This window comes from Uloborus diversus, unplaced genomic scaffold, assembly GCF_026930045.1.
Source record: "Uloborus diversus isolate 005 unplaced genomic scaffold, Udiv.v.3.1 scaffold_320, whole genome shotgun sequence".
Taxonomy (NCBI): domain Eukaryota; kingdom Metazoa; phylum Arthropoda; class Arachnida; order Araneae; family Uloboridae; genus Uloborus; species Uloborus diversus.
Window position 1 is genome coordinate 74,047 of NW_026558484.1, and position 11,910 is coordinate 85,956.

An 11,910-nucleotide genomic window follows, 5' to 3' on the forward strand; every position below is an offset into this window, starting at 1 on the left:
TTTTTGTACCTTTGGACTCTTAAAATCTGCATTACCCAAACGTCGTCCCACAACCCTTACAGGACTCTGGAAAGTTCCTTCGGGGGAATGAGATAGAATGCCTCTTCTGACACTTCAAAAGTCATCATCCTGGAAATTGCGTCTTCGAAAGAGCGTTTGTACAAGTGCTATCAAATAGAATATTTAAAATGGAAGAATTTTATGTAATTTAGTTTTGTGAATGAAATATACATTGCCAAAAAAATGTGTGAACAGCCTCTGAATTGTACAATGGACGGTTAACCTGACGTCACTGCTGGTCAAAAACGTCACTGCAATGCATTGTGGGAACTGTAGCAGATGAAAATCCGGTACTAGAGCGTATAATAACACTTGCTTTTGTACGGCTTATAAACCCTTCTTTCTATTTAAAAATGAGATGTTTTTTAAATTTTTAAATAAGAAACGTTGTAAATAAATGATGAACGATTCATTTGATACGAAACACTCTTTTAATTATCGTATTTTTATGGGTTTAAGCCTCTTTGGTTCCTCATCAGAAACATGGTGAAAACTCGGATTTTCTTTTTACTTTCCCCTCCTCTCGGCATTTTTCATGCAGTCATTAGTCTGTATAAGCCCTAGCATGTTATTATTTTGTTACAATTCTTCAATTCCCTTAAGTAAAACAAATCTATTTTTGCATCCAGTAGGTATGAATCCAATTTCGTCCCATTTATTCAGTCTTTTATGCATATTTGAGGCAGTGCCGAATCCAAACAGCTTGACAGCTGACATTTTGGTTTTTTAACTCGTTTTGCTTTTACCCTTGCATTTGATTGTAGTAAAAGTGTTGATTATATTCTCATTATTGGTGTTTTTTAAATTTAGTGAACATGCTTATAAATTGGACATTACCGTTACATCAATTTTGTTTTAAGTACTTACAAGACATTTTTTAAGACAAACTTAATCAAAAAAAGCCATTTGATTATTTTTTCTGATCTATTTGTACTTTTTGTAGTTATCTTTGTTTCATAAAAACTGTTGTATGTTTATAACATAATTAAAGACTCAAGCTTAAAAAGTTTTCCGGATATTCTCTTGTTGTTTTTACACCAGTACACCGATGCAACAACTACGTTTCTGGAGCTATAAACTGCTGCTACAGCTACCCCGCCAACGTCTATTCCATTTTAGGTGAGAGAGGTCATTTAGGTAAAAACAAAATTTCTCTCATTTCTCAAAATGATGCAAGTACAATTCCGGCATTTTGAGTAGCAAAATGAAATATTGTTGCGCAAACTTTACGTATGTGACCTGCGCGTAAAATTGAAAACAGAAAAACGAGCTGATGACTTCCTTTTATTCCAATTTAATGATCATAGTGCCTCGGTAAAGTAAGCAAAGTAACACTTTAAAGATTGAAAACAGAAAAACGAGCTGATGACTTCCTTTTATTCCAATTTAATGATCATAGTGCCTCGGTAAAGTAAGCAAAGTAACACTTTAAAGATTGAAAACAGAAAAACAAGCTGATGACTTCCTTTAATTCCAATTTAATGATCATAGTGCCTCGGTAAAGTAAGCAAAGTAACACTTTAAAGATTGAAAGCAGAAAAACGAGCTGATGACTTCCTTTTATTCCAATTTAATGATCATAGTGCCTCGGTAAAGTAAGCAAAGTAACACTTTAAAGAATGAAAACAGAAAAACGAGCTGATGACTTCCTTTTATTCCAATTTAATGATCATAGTGCCTCGGTAAAGTAAGCAAAGTAACACTTTAAAGATTGAAAGCAGAAAAACGAGCTGATGACTTCATTTTATTCCAATTTAATGATCATAGTGCCTCGGTAAAGTAAGCAAAGTAACACTTTAAAGATTGAAAACAGAAAAACGAGCTGATGACTTCCTTTTATTCCAATTTAATGATCATAGTGCCTCGGTAAAGTAAGCAAAGTAACACTTTAAAGATTGAAAACAGAAAAACGAGCTGATGACTTCCTTTTATTACAATTTAATGATCATAGTGCCTCGGTAAAGTAAGCAAAGTAACACTTTAAAGATTGAAAACAGAAAAACAAGCTGATGACTTCCTTTAATTCTAATTTAATGATCATAGTGCCTCGGTAAAGTAAGCAAAGTAACACTTTAAAGATTGAAAACAGAAAAACGAGCTGATAACTTCCTTTTATTCCAATTTAATGATCATAGTGCCTCGGTAAAGTAAGCAAAGTAACACTTTAAAGATTGAAAACAGGAAAACGAGCTGATGACTTCCTTTTATTCCAATTTAATGATCATAGTGCCTCGGTAAAGTAAGCAAAGTAACACTTTAAAGATTGAAAACAGAAAAACGAGCTGATGACTTCCTTTTATTCCAATTTAATGATCATAGTGCCTCGGTAAAGTAAGCAAAGTAACACTTTAAAGATTGAAAACAGAGAAACGAGCTGATGACTTCATTTTATTCCAATTTAATGATCATAGTGCCTCGGTAAAGTAAGCAAAGTAACACTTTAAAGATTGAAAACAGAAAAACGAGCTAATAACTTCCTTTTATTCCAATTTAATGATCATAGTGCCTCGGTAAAGTAAGCAAAGTAACACTTTAAAGATTGAAAACAGAAAAACGAGCTGATGACTTCCTTTTATTCCAATTTAATGATCATAGTGCCTCGGTAAAGTAAGCAAAGTAACACTTTAAAGATTGAAAACAGAAAAACGAGCTGATGACTTCCTTTTATTCCAATTTAATGATCATAGTGCCTCGGTAAAGTAAGCAAAGTAACACTTTAAAGATTGAAAACAGAAAAAACGAGCTGATGACTTCCTTTTATTCCAATTTAATGATCATAGTGCCTCGGTAAAGTAAGCAAAGTAACACTTTAAAGATTGAAAGCAGAAAAACGAGCTGATGACTTCCTTTTATTCCAATTTAATGATCATAGTGCCTCGGTAAAGTAAGCAAAGTAACACTTTAAAGATTGAAAGCAGAAAAACGAGCTGATGACTTCCTTTTATTCCAATTTAATGATCATAGTGCCTCGGTAAAGTAAGCAAAGTAACACTTTAAAGATTGAAAGCAGAAAAACGAGCTGATGACTTCCTTTTATTCCAATTTAATGATCATAGTGCCTCGGTAAAGTAAGCAAAGTAACACTTTAAAGATTGAAAACAGAAAAACGAGCTGATGACTTCCTTTTATTCCAATTTAATGATCATAGTGCCTCGGTAAAGTAAGCAAAGTAACACTTTAAAGATTGAAAACAGAAAAACAAGCTGATGACTTCCTTTAATTCTAATTTAATGATCATAGTGCCTCGGTAAAGTAAGCAAAGTAACACTTTAAAGATTGAAAACAGAAAAACGAGCTGATAACTTCCTTTTATTCCAATTTAATGATCATAGTGCCTCGGTAAAGTAAGCAAAGTAACACTTTAAAGATTGAAAACAGGAAAACGAGCTGATGACTTCCTTTTATTCCAATTTAATGATCATAGTGCCTCGGTAAAGTAAGCAAAGTAACACTTTAAAGATTGAAAACAGAAAAACGAGCTGATGACTTCCTTTTATTCCAATTTAATGATCATAGTGCCTCGGTAAAGTAAGCAAAGTAACACTTTAAAGATTGAAAACAGAGAAACGAGCTGATGACTTCATTTTATTCCAATTTAATGATCATAGTGCCTCGGTAAAGTAAGCGGTAAAGTAAGCAAAGTAACACTTTAAAGATTGAAAACAGAAAAACGAGCTAATAACTTCCTTTTATTCCAATTTAATGATCATAGTGCCTCGGTAAAGTAAGCAAAGTAACACTTTAAAGATTGAAAACAGAAAAACGAGCTGATGACTTCCTTTTATTCCAATTTAATGATCATAGTGCCTCGGTAAAGTAAGCAAAGTAACACTTTAAAGATTGAAAACAGAAAAACGAGCTGATGACTTCCTTTTATTCCAATTTAATGATCATAGTGCCTCGGTAAAGTAAGCAAAGTAACACTTTAAAGATTGAAAACAGAAAAACGAGCTGATGACTTCCTTTTATTCCAATTTAATGATCATAGTGCCTCGGTAAAGTAAGCAAAGTAACACTTTAAAGATTGAAAACAGAAAAACGAGCTGATGACTTCCTTTTATTCCAATTTAATGATCATAGTGCCTCGGTAAAGTAAGCAAAGTAACACTTTAAAGATTGAAAGCAGAAAAACGAGCTGATGACTTCCTTTTATTCCAATTTAATGATCATAGTGCCTCGGTAAAGTAAGCAAAGTAACACTTTAAAGATTGAAAGCAGAAAAACGAGCTGATGACTTCCTTTTATTCCAATTTAATGATCATAGTGCCTCGGTAAAGTAAGCAAAGTAACACTTTAAAGATTGAAAGCAGAAAAACGAGCTGATGACTTCCTTTTATTCCAATTTAATGATCATAGTGCCTCGGTAAAGTAAGCAAAGTAACACTTTAAAGATTGAAACACTTTAAAGATTGAAAACAGGAAAACGAGCTGATGACTTCCTTTTATTCCAATTTAATGATCATAGTGCCTCGGTAAAGTAAGCAAAGTAACACTTTAAAGATTGAAAACAGAAAAACGAGCTGATGACTTCCTTTTATTCCAATTTAATGATCATAGTGCCTCGGTAAAGTAAGCAAAGTAACACTTTAAAGATTGAAAACAGAGAAACGAGCTGATGACTTCATTTTATTCCAATTTAATGATCATAGTGCCTCGGTAAAGTAAGCAAAGTAACACTTTAAAGATTGAAAACAGAAAAACGAGCTAATAACTTCCTTTTATTCCAATTTAATGATCATAGTGCCTCGGTAAAGTAAGCAAAGTAACACTTTAAAGATTGAAAACAGAAAAACGAGCTGATGACTTCCTTTTATTCCAATTTAATGATCATAGTGCCTCGGTAAAGTAAGCAAAGTAACACTTTAAAGATTGAAAACAGAAAAACGAGCTGATGACTTCCTTTTATTCCAATTTAATGATCATAGTGCCTCGGTAAAGTAAGCAAAGTAACACTTTAAAGATTGAAAACAGAAAAACGAGCTGATGACTTCCTTTTATTCCAATTTAATGATCATAGTGCCTCGGTAAAGTAAGCAAAGTAACACTTTAAAGATTGAAAACAGAAAAACGAGCTGATGACTTCCTTTTATTCCAATTTAATGATCATAGTGCCTCGGTAAAGTAAGCAAAGTAACACTTTAAAGATTGAAAACAGAAAAACGAGCTGATGACTTCCTTTGATGATTCTTTTATTCAATTTAATGATCATAGTGCCTCGGTAAAGTAAGCAAAGTAACACTTTAAAGATTGAAAACAGAAAAACGAGCTGATGACTTCCTTTTATTCCAATTTAATGATCATAGTGCCTCGGTAAAGTAAGCAAAGTAACACTTTAAAGATTGAAAGCAGAAAAACGAGCTGATGACTTCCTTTTATTCCAATTTAATGATCATAGTGCCTCGGTAAAGTAAGCAAAGTAACACTTTAAAGATTGAAAACAGAAAAACGAGCTGATGACTTCCTTTTATTCCAATTTAATGATCATAGTGCCTCGGTAAAGTAAGCAAAGTAACACTTTAAAGATTGAAAACAGAAAAACGAGCTGATGACTTCCTTTTATTCCAATTTAATGATCATAGTGCCTCGGTAAAGTAAGCAAAGTAACACTTTAAAGATTGAAAACAGAAAAACGAGCTGATGACTTCCTTTTATTACAATTTAATGCTAATTTAATGATCATAGTGCCTCGGTAAAGTAAGCAAACTTCCTTAAGCAAGTAACACTTTAAAGATTGAAAACAGGAAAACGAGCTGATGACTTCCTTTTATTCCAATTTAATGATCATAGTGCCTCGGTAAAGTAAGCAAAGTAACACTTTAAAGATTGAAAACAGAAAAACGAGCTGATGACTTCCTTTTATTCCAATTTAATGATCATAGTGCCTCGGTAAAGTAAGCAAAGTAACACTTTAAAGATTGAAAACAGAAAAACGAGCTGATGACTTCCTTTTATTCCAATTTAATGATCATAGTGCCTCGGTAAAGTAAGCAAAGTAACACTTTAAAGATTGAAAACAGAAAAACGAGCTGATGACTTCCTTTTATTCCAATTTAATGATCATAGTGCCTCGGTAAAGTAAGCAAAGTAACACTTTAAAGATTGAAAACAGAAAAACGAGCTGATGACTTCCTTTTATTCCAATTTAATGATCATAGTGCCTCGGTAAAGTAAGCAAAGTAACACTTTAAAGATTGAAAACAGAAAAAACGAGCTGATGACTTCCTTTTATTCCAATTTAATGATCATAGTGCCTCGGTAAAGTAAGCAAAGTAACACTTTAAAGATTGAAAACAGAAAAACGAGCTGATGACTTCCTTTTATTCCAATTTAATGATCATAGTGCCTCGGTAAAGTAAGCAAAGTAACACTTTAAAGATTGAAAACAGAAAAACGAGCTGATGACTTCCTTTTATTCCAATTTAATGATCATAGTGCCTCGGTAAAGTAAGCAAAGTAACACTTTAAAGATTGAAAACAGAAAAACGAGCTGATGACTTCCTTTTATTCCAATTTAATGATCATAGTGCCTCGGTAAAGTAAGCAAAGTAACACTTTAAAGATTGAAAACAGAAAAACGAGCTGATGACTTCCTTTTATTCCAATTTAATGATCATAGTGCCTCGGTAAAGTAAGCAAAGTAACACTTTAAAGATTGAAACAGAAAAACGAGCTGATGACTTCCTTTTATTCCAATTTAATGATCATAGTGCCTCGGTAAAGTAAGCAAAGTAACACTTTAAAGATTGAAAACAGAAAAACGAGCTGATGACTTCCTTTGATGATTCCAATTTAATGATCATAGTGCCTCGGTAAAGTAAGCAAAGTAACACTTTAAAGATTGAAAACAGAAAAACGAGCTGATGACTTCCTTTTATTCCAATTTAATGATCATAGTGCCTCGGTAAAGTAAGCAAAGTAACACTTTAAAGATTGAAAACAGAAAAACGAGCTGATGACTTCCTTTTATTCGAATTTAATGATCATAGTGCCTCGGTAAAGTAAGCAAAGTAACACTTTAAAGATTGAAAACAGAAAAACGAGCTGATGACTTCCTTTTATTCCAATTTAATGATCATAGTGCCTCGGTAAAGTAAGCAAAGTAACACTTTAAAGATTGAAAGCAGAAAAACGAGCTGATGACTTCCTTTTATTCCAATTTAATGATCATAGTGCCTCGGTAAAGTAAGCAAAGTAACACTTTAAAGATTGAAAGCAGAAAAATGAGCTGATGACTTCCTTTTATTCCAATTTAATGATCATAGTGCCTCGGTAAATTAAGCAAAGTAACACTTTAAAGATTGAAAACAGAAAAACGAGCTGATGACTTCCTTTTATTCCAATTTAATGATCATAGTGCCTCGGTAAAGTAAGCAAAGTAACACTTTAAAGATTGAAAACAGAAAAACGAGCTGATGACTTCCTTTTATTCCAATTTAATGATCATAGTGCCTCGGTAAAGTAAGCAAAGTAACACTTTAAAGATTGAAAACAGAAAAACAAGCTGATGACTTCCTTTTATTCTAATTCAATGATCATAGTGCCTCGGAGTTCGCAAAGAAACACTTTAAATGTTTTCACTCCAAGTTTGTTGCGAATCGAAGCAAAGAAAACGTTTTATACACATACATTTCCCAATGTTGGCAGTTTTAACCCGTAACAGGGGACGTGAGGCCTCAGAGACACCTCGATTTAAAAAATTCTTAAAAATCGTGTAGTTAAGATACATTCCTGTAATTTCCCTCAGATTTTCTTTGAACTTTTATTAGCAATTAGGGAAAATAATTTTTGAACTTTGAATCGAAATACGAGTAGTTAAGGGGAGTTAGCAGTAAATAACTCCTCGTAATGAAAATAAATATAATTTTTTATTAATGATTTCATTTTATGTGTTTTTAGTACAAGAAAATTGATTATATCAAGTTATGGGAAAATTTTAGCAGCCCTTCAACTATTAGTATATTGCGTCGTATTTCGAGGAATTATTCAGCCTTCATTGTCCCTAGAACATCATTGGGTAACGTTTGTGAACATTTCAAACAACTATCAACCTTATCTGGAATATTTTGCATCTCTTCCGCATAACGCGAGTAAGATAAATGTACCTTTATCCTCGGCTTTAACGTTAAGAGCCTAATGTCTACTACTGCCGAAAATAGAAACACTGAAGGGGAGGTGCGGTCTCACAGACCGCTTCTAAAGAATGCAATGAAATTTAAACCAGATGCTCTTGCCTATAGATACTGATAAGAAAGGGGTTGTTCAAGGTCACAAAACAAAAAGCTATTGGGAAAACCATTCAATCCGACTCAAAATGAAATAGGGGTGATTGGCTGAACTTTTGAGCGATCTGTGAGACCGCACCTCCCCTGTTAAGGGTTAATGTGATTTAATGGTTAACTCTCAAAATATAGTCAAATTGAAACCAGATTTAAAAAAAATGTCAAATTTGTAGCCAAGTTGGAGACAAAAATTGGCGACCAAAAGATTGTCAATATATTGCCAAGTGTTTGACAAATTATATCAGCACTTGAGTTTGCATTGAAATTAGCAATGATCTTACCCCAAAAAGGTGTAAAAGACCCCCTTTGGAACATCTGTATGCAACCAAAAGAGAAGGTGCGCAACCAGACCCCACTAGGAGTCTACGTACCAATTTTCAACATTCTAGCACATACCGTTTTTGAGTTATGCGAGATACATACGCACACACGTACATGCGGACGTCACGAGAAAACTCGTTGTAATTAACTCGTGCATCATCAGAATGGATACTTCGTGCGTCTATACGTTCTAAGGCACATATCCACGTGTGGTCGGGTTGAAGAAAATAACTCAATATTCATTCGGGGGCGAGCAAAATGGAAATGAAGGGCGATTTTTGAGTGAAAATTTTTTCGCGAATACAATGCTTCCGTTTTTGTAAAAAGAAGTAAAAAGGACTAAAGTGAAATTCAGCTACCGGAATTTTTACGTCTATAGCTACTACCGTGGTCGCCGTTTATTTGAATCACGTTTGTTCTTCGCACTGAGTACAAGCCGAGGAGTGCCAAACCTACGTCATAGTATAAAGGCCCAAAATTTTTCTGCGTAAGGACATCACAGGAGGTAAAAACAGTTCGCTATTATTTAAGCTGAGTTGGCAGGAAACAGGTATCAAAGGTGCGTCAAATACCGAATCATTCCATGTCAAGTGACCTCGTCGTCTCTACTTGACCATCTCCGATTTAAACGAAATTTCATGGAGGTGCAGACATGCCTTTGAAACTCACCTGTACACATTTTCAGCCACCATGACCCAAATCCTGAGGATCTGAAAAATCGCTTCGAGGTCCACACCCCCATACTACAAACTAATTCTGTGACAAATTTCGTGAAAATCGGCCAAACGGTTTAGGCACTGTGGGCGTCACAGAGAGACATCTCGACAGATATCCAGACAAACTTTGAGCTTTTATTATTAGTAACTAGCGGTACCCGCACGGCTTTGCCCGCAGTAAAAAATTAGAAGGTCACTTGTTTAGCCTGTATATTTACAAAAATTACTCTAATTCTGATGAATTTCTCGCCAGTTTGCTATGTTCATTTGCTTGCCCATGTTACGGTTCCACGTTATGATAACTTGGTAATTTTCTCGTCCACGTTAAGATAATTTGATCAGTAAAATGTTCTTAAAATCGGAATAGAAAAAAAAATAATATCGAATTTACAACCAATGAAAAAAATAATGCTACAAACTAATTTTGTGCCAAATTTCAAGAAAATCGGCCGAACGGTCTAGGCGCTATGAGCGTCACAGAGATCCTGACAGTTATCCATACAGGGATCCAGATAGACTGTCAACTTTATTATTAGTAAAGATTGCACACTTAGGTATAGTGCCTAGAAAGAGTAGTGTGCCGACCGGCGCTTCCCCCCCCCCCGCGATTCTTGAAGACAAATTTTAGGAAAAGCGTTAGAGGGCAGTGCGGTTGGGGAGCACGCTAGAGTTCGCGGTGTTTACATCAGTAGACGCGGGAATTCGTTACAATTGAGTTCCGCGATTATCTTTTTTACCATATTTCGTGAATATTTCATACTACTGGTACTCGCACGGCTTTGCCCGTAGTAGAGAAGTAAAAGTTCATTTGGTTCGCCTGTATACTTACAAACAATGGATGATGAATTTCTCGCCAATTTGCTATGTTGCCCATGTTACGGTTCCACGTTATGACCATTTCGTAATTTACTCGCCCACGTTGTGATAATTTGCTCAGTGAAAAGTTCTTACAATTGGAATAGAAAAAGAACAAAATCAAGTTTTCGAAAAATCGCTTCGAGGTGCATACCCCCATGCTATAAACTAATTCTGTACCAAATTTCATGATAATCGGCCGAGCGGTCTGGGCGCTATGAGCGTCACAGAGATCCTAACAGACAGAGAGACTTTTAGCTTTATCATTAGTAAAGAAAACAGCGTTCATAAGGCTTTTAATGGAGGCATCGAAGTTGAATATTAGAAGAAGTAAACTTTATCTTGTTTCGTACCAGGGTGCAAAAGTGGTTACAGAACATGCAAGGGAAAAGTTTCGCTTTTCAAAGCTCCAGCAGATGAAGAAAAACTAAAGAAGTGGAACTCTTTCAATTCCTAGGTCAAACAAAGTTTTTGGTAAATATTGCTCAATTTGTGCTCTGCATGTCGAAAAACATTTTATTGAAACGTATTTTAAGCATATTATAAATGGTAAGGAAGTTATGGTGCCTCGGGAAAAACCTTAACCTCCGACAATTTTCCGACTTGATCTTTCCGCAGATGAAACTGAAATAACCACTATTATAAATGAAATTGCTCATATTAATTTGCCTAACAAGTATTGGGTTTGTATAAAATTAAAAAAATCTCCAAATGTTGTAGTCTTCGTATATAATGAATATTATGTGGAAAACAATATCGACGATAAAAAGATCATTATTAAAGTAGGAGAAAATTTACGAATCAGTGTTAGGGGTAGGGAGATTTAGAAGCTGAGCTTCCTTTTAAAAGAACATTTTAAAGCTATCATTAGCAGTGCTAGACAAAGGAGAGGGACGAGGAGGCTCCCTATTTGTTTTTAGTTTTTAGGGATACATTTCTTTCGCTATTTCACATATGAGATAAAAGATAAAAATACATAAATACTTTTTTTTTGACAGATACAAAAACTACTTCTATTTCGATAATTATCGCAACAAAACCGTTTGCTGACAGGTTCTATTATTTAAAGTAAGTTATAAAAATAAGCAAACTAGCGGTTTAACGTTGATTAGTATTACTGAAAGTTCAACAAATAATCAAACCAGCTGGTTGCCAATTGCAGATATTTGCAAATTAATATGCAGTTATATATGTGATCGAAGCAAGTGGTTCTATTTTTTTTTAATTCAAGGAAAGTCCCTGAAAATTAAAGAAAAAATAGGCCGGGGTTGGTATGTTTTCAAGCGACTCCGACTCTTCGACTCAGACTGCAAAGCCTGATAATTTTAATTAGCTTCAAGAACTTAGAAGCAGTTTTATTTCGAAATATGAGATGCGCAGTTATTAAATTCTTATAGTCTACTATTTTCATTGAATATAAATTAGCATTTAGTAATTTTGTATGCCTTCGAAAAATAAATGAATCCCCGTGTAACAAATAGAACGTGTTAGAGAATTTGTCTTTTGCGCTGAAATAAGTTCAATCCGAAAAGCGGGGCTTTTAAACTGCGAAATTAGCATGCAATCGCTGATTCAAAACGAGTTTGATTGAGGAGCATAGCGTGCTCCCTGAGCGCAGCGCCATCTGGATTTTCCTCGCATCTCATTTCAACTTTTATCCTTCGATCGACACACTACTC